The sequence below is a fragment of the Choloepus didactylus genome, chromosome 7 (genome assembly GCF_015220235.1).
Source record: "Choloepus didactylus isolate mChoDid1 chromosome 7, mChoDid1.pri, whole genome shotgun sequence".
NCBI lineage: Eukaryota > Metazoa > Chordata > Mammalia > Pilosa > Megalonychidae > Choloepus > Choloepus didactylus.
The window spans coordinates 126,136,725-126,148,314 of record NC_051313.1 but is presented as its reverse complement, the minus strand read 5'-3'; the positions used below and the strand labels follow the sequence as shown (position 1 = coordinate 126,148,314).

The following is an 11,590-nucleotide window of genomic DNA, read 5'->3' as shown; positions in this document are numbered from 1 at the left end:
AGGAACAAACTGAAGGAAAAATTTCTTCAAAGACAGAGCCATGGAGGTTGAGGTCTGGAGTCAAGAGGTCTTGGACTGGGAGAGCGGAGTGGTCCACAAGCATGGAAAGGGTGAGTTTGCCCTGGAGGTTGAGGGTGGGCCTTCTGCCTCGATGCTCAGGAAATGTCTTGCCACCCCAAGTCCCAAAGAGGGTGGAGGATATTCCAAGGGAATTGGGGAGAGCCTGGCTGCCACCACACTGTTCTGAAGGGGTTGAGCATGTGCCCCGGAGATGGAAGGGAATCCGGGAGCTGCCCCGATATTTGAGGAGGGTGGGGCCGAGAAGGTGGTCTCCCCAGTGTGTGGATATGTTGGGGCACTCACCCAAGTGTTTGGAGAGGAAAGGGCTGCCACAAAGGCCCTTAGGAAGGGTTAGACTCCAGCTCTCTCAAGCCCCAAGGATGCAGCATCGTTCTGTTAATGACTCTCAGACTTTGAAATCTAATGGAGTTTGTCCTGTGGGTTTTAGGAACTGTTTTGGTCCTGTGAACCCTGTTTTCCTTACTGTTTTTCCTTATGGCAGTGAGAATGTTTATCCTATGAATGTCCCTCCTTTGTATATTGGAAGCATATAACTTTTTCTAAGTCCACAGATCCAAAGCTAAAGGAGAATTATGCCTTAGGACCGACCACGCCTATAACTGATATTGATGGAATCTTGTACTTAACTATTGTTACTGAAATGATTTAAGTTTCTGTGATATTGTTGTGGGATGAATGTATTTTGTATTTGGAAAGATAATGTCATTTGGGGGTCCAGGGGGTGGAATGTGCCAGTTTGAATGTATTGTGTCCCCCAAATGCCATTATCTTTGATGTAGTCTTGTGGGGCAGATGTTTTGGTGCTGATTAGATTTGCTTGGAATGTGCCCCACCCAGCTGTATGTGATGAATCTGATGAGATATTCTCATGGAGGCATGGCCCCACCCATTCAGGGTGGGCCTTGATCAGTGGAGCCATATAAATGCGCTGACTCAAAGAAAAGGAACTCAGTGCAGCTGTGAGTGACATTTTGAAGAGGAGCAAGCTTGCTAGAGAGGAACGTCCTGGGAGAAAGCCATTTTGAAACCAGAACTTTGGAGCAGACGCCAGCCACGTGCCTTCCCAGCTAACAGAGGTTTTCCGGATGCCATTGGCCATTCTCCAGTGAAGGTACCCAGTTACTGATGTGTTACCTTGGACACCTTATGGCCTTGAGACTGTAACTGTGTAGCCAAATAAACCCCCTTTTTATAAAAGCCAATCCATCTCTGATGTTTTGCATTCTGCAGCATTAGCAAACTAGAATAGTTGGCAATTTTTCTCTCTCAGAATTTTAAATATGTCATGCCACTGCCTTCTTGCCTCCATGGTGGCTGCTGAGCAGTTGCTGCTTAGTCTTATGCTGTTTCCTTTGTATGTGGTGAATTGCTTTTCTTTTGCTGCTTTCAGAACTTGCTCCTTCTCTTCAGTATGTGACAGTCTGATCAGAATATGTCTCGGAATGGGTTCATGTGGATTTATTCTATTTGGAGTTTGCTGAGCATTTATGATTTGTGTATTGTTGGTGTTTAGAAGACTTGGGAAGTTTTCCCCAACAATTTCTTTGAATACTCTTCCTAGACCTTTACCCTTCTCTTCCACTTCTGGAACACCAATGAGTCTTATATTTGGGCGTTGTTATGTTATCTGTTGTATCCCTGAGGTCCGTTTTGATTTTTTCATTTTTTTCCCCATTCTGTCTTTTGTTCTTTCATTTTTCCATTCTGTCATCCTCCAGGTCACAGATTTGCTGTTTGGCTTCCTCTAGTCTTGTACTATGAGTATCCAGAATCTTTTTAATTTGGTCAACAGTTTCTTTTATTTCCATAAAATCATCTATTTTTTATTTACTCTTGCAATTTCTTCTTTATGCTCTTCTAGGGTCTTCTTCATGTCCTTTATATCCTGTGCCATGCTCTTGCTGTTTGTCTTTAGTTCTTTGATTAATTGCTCCAAGTACTGTATCTCCTCTCATCTTTTGTTTTGGGTGTTTGGGCTTGGATTATCCATATTGTCTGTTTTTTCATATGCTTTAAAATTTTCTGTTGTTTTTGGCCTCTTGGCATTTACTTAACTTGATAGGATTCTTTTAGACTATGTAGACTGACTCAACCCTTATCCCTAATTTGTCACATCTACAGCTTTGTGGAGTATACTTTCTCTAACTAACCAGCAGGCCCATATTACCAGTTTTATGTGCCTCCTAGTCATAAGCACTACCTGAAATTACCTTGATTTTTTTCCATTTTTCTTCAACCCATCTGTACTAGAATGTCCAGTCCATGAGAGAGGGAACCATGCTGCCCTAGTAAGCCCTCTTATCTCAGCACCTAGAACAAACAGCACCTGCCACAAATTAGATGCTCAGGAAGGATGTCCACTCACAAGTCTGCATGTCCACCCTCCATTCTCCATTTGAGATCTTCCCACTACCCCCAGCTGGGATCCAGCACTTCATAGTGCAAGCCTAAACATGAACCTCATTTTTATCTCCTACCCTGAAGTCTCATCTTTCCACCAATCTCATTCTCTCTCTACCCACATACTAGATGAAAAAATGAACCTTTTTAATTTAGGTGTTAATGAGATATAGAGGCATGGATGAGCTCGGTATGGTGGAGAAGGAAAAGGACATATCCCTTTTCACTGCAGATAGGCTGTAATTTTAATACAAAGTGGAATAAGGTAGAGTACAGGAAGGACTTAACACTGACAGATAAGGAAAGGATATAAGGTAGAACTAACAATTTAAATGGAAGACCAAAGAAATAATTCAAGGGGAGAAGGGCAGTTTCCAGGAGGGGAATTGGAAAATTCCAAAGAAAGAATTTGGGAATAATTAAGGAGAATTTCAGGGCATTGTAAGGTAAACTAAAGGAGATTCTATGGAAAATTAAGAGAAAAATTGGCAATATTCTTGGGAGAATTTGGGAAGTAAAAAGGAAATCATGGGTAAAATCAGAGGGAGAATTTGATGGAAATAGTTGAGTTATAGACGGTTCTGAGAGAAAATAAGGATTGGAGTAAAATTAAGGGGATTATTTGAAGCTTCTTGGGGAAAGCTTGGGAAGAACAAGAGTATTTTATTTAATCAAGGAAATTTAAGTGAAAGTAAAAGAAGAAGTTGTAGAAAACATGGAAGAATATTTGGGAATTCCAAGGAGAGAATTTGAAAATTTGAAGAGGAGATCTTGGTGAGACCCAGGGTAACTTGGGGGTTTGCAGAGCAGGAATATGTGGGCAACTAGGTCTGTCTCTTCAAGAAGCTCATAATCTGAGGCCTCTCTCTCTCTCTTGCTCTTGTGCTTTTAGCAGTCCCATTGTAACTGGCACACTGCTGGCAACAGTGCCAGGCAGAACCCCATTCTGGGTATGGGACTCCCCACTGCACAAAAAATTCAGAGATGGGAGGGGCCAGTAGAAATAAGTAGTAAAGTTTATTAAAGAAGAAGAGAAAGAACACACTAAGGAGATAGCATGGACATGTTCAGGGAGAAGCATGCACTGAGTGAGAGTGGGCTGCCTTGTTATAAAGGAAAGTTTTACTGTGATCTTATCTCTACCTTTGAACACCTGCTGTCTTCTTTACTTGATGAGAACCTATGATCTGTCCTCACATATCTAAAATTTGTCTTTGGGCAGACGTTCAACTACCTTTATGACCCTATGTGTTTTGTCATTAACTGAGAATTTGCTTTGGACCCATGATTTTACAAGTGTTTATGGTTTGGGGAGGCTTCAGAGCTTTAGGGGAAATTTTGGCTCCATGAAGTCTATGGTTGAAGCTTTGCAGGTTTGTGTTAACTTTTTTGAAGCTTAATGGAAGACAGGAACTGTCACTTTGATGCCCTGTTCTACATGCCTCACCAGCATGTATTTATCATGCTAAGGGAAAGTCTTGAGGAACATTAGGGCTCCAGAAGGAATGCAGAAGTGGAAAAAGATGCTGATCCAGTTCCTGGCTGATGTTTTCTCTGATGTGGTAGCCCTGAGGGAGTACACAATACAGTCTTAAACATGATCAGATGGGGCTTCTGTCCTGGGAATGTGCTTTAGAAGTTCTACTCTGACTTAGCTCCTGGCATAACTTTCTCCCAAGGTGAGAACTTCAGGGGCTTTGTGAATAGGTGTACTCTAAACCCCCTTACTAGACTCTACTGTCAATGTGACACATTAGAAGTCTCTCAAATTGAATCTAGTGAAGAGGAAAGTTGGAGGACTCATGCCACCTGATTTAAAGATTTACTATAAAGCTGTAGTAGTTGAGGTAATGTGGTTCTTGCGTTAGTATATAGACAAATAGATCAATAAAGTAGGGTGGTTTCTAAAAATAGACTCACACATATATGGTCAATTAATTTTCTACAAAGATGCCCATGCAAGTTAATGAGGCAGGCATTTTAAAAAATGATCCTTGGAACAATTGGATACAAATACAGGGAAAAAATTAACCTTAAGCTTCATCTCCTCCCATAAACAAAATTAATACAAGATGGATCATAGATCCAAATGTAAAGCTAAAATTATAGTTTCTGGTAAAAAAAAAAATGAGAAAATATCTTCATGACCTTGCAGTAGGCATAAATTTTATAAAAAGGGCAAAATAGCATAATATACATTAAAAGAGATCAATTGGACATTATCAAAAGGAAAAACTCATTAAAAAGACATCATCAAGCTATGGAAAGGCAAGCAACAAACTGGGGAAAATCATACACAATACATACATTTGACAAAGGACTTGTATCCAGATTATATAAAGAACTACAAATCAAAAATGAAAGGACAAACAAGCCAATACAAATAGACAAAACACTTCAATCAAAAATACACTATGGCCAACAAGTACATGAAAAAAGATATTTTGAATATTAGTCATCAGGCAAGCATGGATTTTTCTATGCTGTACTCTAAATAACGTCAATCCCTCAGGCAGGGCCCTGGAACAGCCAGTTCTCAAAACTTGCCATGCCCATCTGGAGCAGAACTTCCAACACAGAAACTGAGCCTGGGGAAGAGAGGATGGGAGCCACGAGTCCTCACTGTCCTCATGGCTTACCCTGGACCTGGTGGAGTGGGACTACCTTGCCAAGAAGCCAGAACTGGGAGATCGAAGGGGGATGGGAACTGCCAGTCCTCACAGCCTGTTCCTCCTGTCAGTATAGGACTTCTACAACATGTTGTTGGGGAAGATGGGAGCAGCCTCTGACTTAAATACCACAGACTTCCCAGATTCAGTGAGTGATTTTCAATACGTTGTAGGCCCTTTGGTCAATTTCCAGAGAATTTAAATGGTTATTTGTGGCAAATTTTTAAATGTGGGGAGAGGATTTGCTGAATTCTTCACATAGCCATTCTAGAAGTCCTGTCCAAACCTTGGGTAAGTAAATTTACAACACTTATAGAATGTGAGAAATTATTGTTAAGATAGATTCTAGAATGTATTAAAATAAGTAGCACAGATGAAACAAGAAAACCTCTGTCTTCTGGATTTTCTGGATTTTCCAGCTCATTTTAAAAAGTTATTTGGCTGGAGTTTATTCCATATATTCAGGTTTTAACATGCTTGTTTAATTTGCTGTTAGACATTGTTTGGATTTTTCCTTATTTTTTTGTCCTTAATCCATCTTCACTCCTTCAAGTTATCATCTGTCCCTCCACTATGGAAAACATTTAGTGGTGCCCTAGTGTCCACTGTCATATATGACTTCACAACATGAACATGTCTTTTTCTGTCTCAGCTCTTACCATCACCATTGAATTCCTTGCCAATTCTCCTAACCTCAGGTGGGTAGGGTGGAAATTGGAATGCATAATCTTTGCAATCAGTCTGAAAAGTTCCTGAGCAGGGAGGATTTTCTCCATGCTAAAGTCATCCTGTTGTGGCAGCTATGACACCCTTCTTTTCAGGTCTAAAAGGAGTTTTGAGTAAAATTACTAGTACCCGTTTCCTATACATCAGAACTGGACTTCTGGTTTGCCTCCGCTCATTTCAGATAGAAATGTTTTGTGGCATTTTCTGACCCAATATGTATTTATAGAATCACAGTTTGAGCTTTTATTGGGTTTGGGAAGGGAGCATATTTAAAAGAACAAATGTTATGGAGCAAGGGCTCGTGCCCGATGCACAGAGAAGCCAATGGAGTGATATCAGGATTTTGAAAAAAGTTTTAATGCAGGCCAGCTAAGCATAGAGATAGGAGCAAATAAAAGCTCAAATCTGTTTCCTTGAGTTCAAAGAGTTTAAGATTTTTATTGGATTAGACAAAGGGAAGTGGAGATAGTGACGCTGGCAGATACTGTTTGGTTTTTTTGGTTATGGTCATAGGGAATGTGTAAGCCCAAGTCCCAGAAGCCTTAAAAGCTGACAAAAGCCAGCTAGGGTGAGCATAAGTTGGCTGTAAAAGAGGGCATTTGGTTACAGTTTACAAAAGAGTTGTAAATCGCTCACTTAACATAACAAGTAAAGGAAATAAGCTAAACAAATGAGTTGTAATGAAAGGACAAGCATAAAATAACACTACAATAACAAGTCAAAGAAATAAGCTAAAATAACAACTACAGTTTCAAGTGAGAGAAATAAACTGAAATAATGACTACAGTTACAAGTGAAACCGCTATGTTGAGCAATTACACTAACTCCCTAATTCCCAGCATGATTTTACTCCATTTATGGCCTTATTTTTCTTCATAGCATTTATCATTTTTTACCATACTATGTAATACACTTAATTATTGCATAGTCTGTGTAACTGTAAGCATCATAAAAATGGAATTTTGTCTGTTTGCTTCTATATCCCCATTACCTAGAATAGTATCTGACACATAATTGGCACTCAAAAAATATGTATTTAATTGTGCCAGTTTGAATGTATTGTGTCCCCCAAACGCCATTATCTTTGATGTAGTCTTGTGGGGCAGACGTTTTGGTGCTGATTAGATTTGCTTGGAATGCGCCCCACCCAGCTGTGGGTGAGGACTCTGATGAGATATTCCCATGGAGGCATGGCCCCACCCATTCAGGGTTGGCCTTAATCAGTGGAGCCATATAAATGAGCTGACTCAAAGAGAAGGAACTCAGTGCAGCTGTGAGTGACCTTTGGCAGAGGAGCAAGCTTGCTAGAGAGGCACGTCCTGGGAGAAAGCCATTTTGAAACCAGAACTTTGGAGCAGACGCCAGCCACGTGCCTTCCCAGCTAACAGAGGTTTTCCGGACGCCATTGGCCATCCTCCGGTGAAGGTACCCGATTGCTGATGTGTTACCTTGGACGTTTTGTGGCCTTAAGACTGTAACTGTGTAGTGAAATAAACCCCCTTTTTATAAAAGCCTATCCATCTCTGGTGTTTTGCATTATGCAGCATTAGCGAACTAGAACATTAATCAATTCATCAACTACACTTTTATAGTCCATTTTGCAGACGAGAACAATGAGATTCCAGGAACTATTGATCACCTTAGTGGTAATAAAACTCATATGTAAACACAGGCGTCCAAATGAATTCCCGGAGCCTTTTTTCCCCCCTCGCTATCAGGGTTATCTTGTGGAGTGCTGTGGCAGAAGTGGGAGAGTAAAGACAATTAGGAAAGTGAGATGATAGGTCAAACACCCTCTGTCAAAAATTGCTTAATTAATCTTGCTAGGGATTTTCTGACAATCACTTCAAAGCATATCAAATTGTTTTTCTTTCTTTTTTCCTTAGAAAAACTTCTTTTGTGGTATACGCCATTGTTAACATCCACCCTTTAAAGGAAAATTACAGGCGCGCACACACTCAAATCCCTCATGAATTAAGCATTTCTCTATTGCAGCGAGTCAGGACCAACTCCACCCATCATGGGAGAAGTTTTGAGTGTTACATATGATGGTCGTCATGACCGGTAAAAATGGCCTGGGTTGTCCGCTCCTCAGAGGGGCAAGTGTTCTCTGCCTCTTGCCACTTTCCCCTGAAAATTGCCCAACTTGAGCCTGGCGCCTCCCCAGTTTCAAGATCAAGGTGTTTCCTGCTTCGGGTGAAGTCCCCTCATTCCGGACGCGCTCAGGCTTCGACTTCCCCCTGGCATAGATTTGGGGTCTTCGTTCTGTCCCTCCACAGGGAGAAGGTCAGAATTTACGGGAGAGGGTCTTTAGCCCCTGCGCGCGGGGCCGGTGCCATCTGTGGGTAGCGGTGACCGCGGAACCACCAGATGCCAGGCGAAGAGGTGCAAGTTCCCGGAGCCCAAAGCCTCGGGAAAAACCAGACCTGTTCGGAACTGTCTCCAGGAATGGAGGAGAATCCGCACCCCGCGCTGGAGCCGATTTCTCCGGGGTCTGCATGATTCATTCCGTGATCCACGCGCCAGGGTCTCCGGCTTCACTTTGGCCTCGGGCCTTCCCTGGGGCGGAGGGAGGAAGCCTGGCTCGGGGATGTTGATCTGAATCTTCGGGATTCAGAATTGGCAGTTTGAGAAAGAATAGTTTCCTTGCAAGAGGACTGGTTCATTCAGGCCGAATGTGGAGCTTTTCTCTTTTTCTTTTTCCTTTTCCCAGTGGTGAGTAGGAGGAAATAGAAAGAATATGGATGGGAACTTTTTTTTCTCTGCTTTTTTTTTTGAGATATAATTCCATAACATACAGTCATTCAAAGTGTACAATCAGTTGTTCACAGTATCGTCATATAGTTGTGCTTTCATCACCACAAACTTTGAACATTTTCTTTACTCCAAAAAATAAAATAGAAATTAAAATTAGAAAGAACTTCCAAAACATCCCATTCCCCTCCTTCCCTCATTGTTCATTTACTTTTTTAATATACAGTTTAATTGAGATATAGTCACATACCCTACAGTCATCCACAGTGTACAATCAATTATTCACAGAATAATTTTTTTTTACTTGCTTGTTTCTGGTTGTGTGTTTTTTTTTTTTTAATTGAGCCCCCCCCCCCCCCCGAGAAATTAGAAGAAACAATACTGTTTGGTTATCATTTACATTTTCTAAAGAGGACTGGCGATTTAGCTCAGTTGACCAGGATGAAGCGCTAACCCTAAAACGTGGATTCTATTCCCTAGGGACTTCTTCATGACATTTGCATTTCTATCGAATCCAGCTCCCAGGGATGCTGCTTCCTGACATCTGACTTCAGGCTCCAGATCGCCACCGCTAAACCAAATCTCAATCTGTTTATCAAGACAGTCCCACTCCCCAGAGCCATTTGACGCTCCTGTTTGTTGGTTTGCTCTTTTACTTTTTTCTTTCTTTCTTCCTTTCTTTCTTTCTTCCTTTCCTTTCCTTTCCTTTCCTTTCCTTTCCTTCTTTCTTTCTTTCTTTCTTTCCTTCTTTCTTTCTTTCTTTTTTTCTTTCCTTCCTTCTTTCTTTCTTTCCTTTCTTTCTTTCCTTTCTTTCTTTCTTTCTTTCTTTCTTTCTTTCTTTCTTTCTTTCTTTCTTTCTTTCATAGTAGGTGAGAATTAGGATACAGTTTTTAAAGGATAGTTGTCAGGGTGACCGTTATCAGGGTAACACGCGGGGTGGGGACAAAAGAATTTACCCACACTGGCCAGAGAAGCAAAGTGTTTATTCTTTCCAAGGGAGGAAAGGGCAAAGCGCCTGAAGGAGGTTCTGGCGCCGCAGTAAGGGGCAAGGGAATTTTTAAGGGTGTGCTGGGGAAGGTAGGGCGAAAGTTCCACTCATGATGTTTCTTTCAACTGCAGGATGTTCGGTTATGCGTCTGCGGACAGCGTCGACCATTTCCACCTCCTGTTATTGTCCTTGCTCAGGGCGAGCTCCTTTGCACCTGCAAAATAGAAACCCTCAGGCAAAACAAAGGAAGAAAGGGAAAATGGGGTGGGGGTGGGGGTGCGGAGTGTCCTTGTGCCGGGCCTGGGGACCTTATCATATTGAGTGAATTGGAACAGGTGCTTTTAGGCATGGAGATAATATTAGAGGGGAAAAGGCATTGAAACACCTCCAAGTCGAGGTACAGCTGCAGACCATGTGCTGGGTGAAATTTAAGCTTAATTCCACTCAGTGTGGCAAAACAGTAACATTGCCTGCTGGGAGAAAACAAGGCATAAAGGTTAACACGTACACCTGAAGAACGCCGTCGACGAGGATGGGATTCGAACCCACGCGTGCAAAGCACAATGGATTAGCAGTCCATCGCCTTAACCACTCGGCCACCTCGTCCTACAAGAAAAAACACTTTTGGGAAACTATTTTATGGCTTACCGTTGTTGACCCATTACGCTTTAATTCTGATTATATGACGTCACTTCATAGTATTCGCAAATAGAACAAGTCCTTTCCAGTTTCCTCCCGAGAGTCCTTCATACTTTGATGGCCTCGCTCTAACGTGCCCCTTCCAGGCACCAGACACGGTACATTTTTTTCTCTCTTTTCCCCAAACTCCACGTTCTCCTTTTCATTTTCTACCTGAGACACTTATCCCTCCGCTCTGCCCTCACTTCATCAGCCTTAGTTCTGCTCACGCCTTATCTCTCAATTAAGACCCGTATGGCAACTCGGCAGGTGAACTAAGTGCCCTCCCCCCTACGTGGGATCTGACTCCCGGGGTGTAAATCTCCGTCAACGCTCGGGATATGAATCCGCGGATGAATCTGGACCCGACATGGTGGCACTGAGAACATCTTCTTGACCAAAAGGGAGATGCGAAATGAAACGAAATAAAGTTTCAGTGGCTGAGAGATTCCAAATGGAGTCCAGAAGTCACTCTGGTGGGCATTAATGCATTGGAATAGCTAGAAGCAAATACCTGAAACTATCAAACTGCAGCCTGGTAGCTTTAACTCTTGAAGATGATTGTATAGCAATCTAGCTTACAAGGGGTGACAGCGTGATTGTGAAAGCTTTGTGGATCACACTCCCTTTATCCAGTGTATGAATGGATGAGTAGAAAAACGGGGACAAAAAACTAAATGAAAAAGAGGGTGGGGGGATGTTTTGGGTGTTCTATTTTACTTTTATTTTTTATTCTTATTTTCACTTTTTCTGGTACAAGGAAAACGTTCAAAAAATAGATTGGGGTGATGAATGCACAACTATATGATGGTACTGTGAACAACTGATTGTACACTTTGGATGGTTGTATGGTACGTGAATATATCTCAACAAAATTGAATAAAAAAAAAAAAAGACCCAAATGGCAGCACTTGTCTTTTAGTTTCCCAGCTGCTAAAACAAATATCATGCAACGGTTTGGCTCAAACAATGGAAATTTATTGACGTTTTGAGGATAGAAGTTTTGAGGGTAGGAGGAATCTAAAATCGAGGCGTCAGCAAGGCGATGCTTTCTACCAGAAGACTGCGGCATTCTGGGGCTGGTTTGGTCTTTGGCTTTTGTCACATGGCAATGCACATAGTGGCCTCTCCTGCCTGTTTTCTCCTGACTTCCATTCTGCCCAATGGGGCTACACCTTAAGTAAAGTAACACCTTGAAGATATCTTATCTACAATGGGACCAATGCGGACCAAGACTAAGAACATGTCCAAACTGGAGTACAGAATTCAATCCACCACACCTCCTTAGTTGACA

At 41.9% G+C, this 11,590-nt stretch overlaps 1 non-coding gene across 1 annotated transcript; it reads right to left on the bottom strand.

The window, feature by feature from the left end:
• Nucleotides 1-10,142: 10,142 nt before the first annotated feature.
• Nucleotides 10,143-10,224, bottom strand: TRNAS-GCU. Its single transcript has one exon. It is a non-coding gene; the product is annotated as a tRNA-Ser (tRNA).
• Between the last annotated feature and the right edge of the window lie 1,366 nt (nucleotides 10,225-11,590).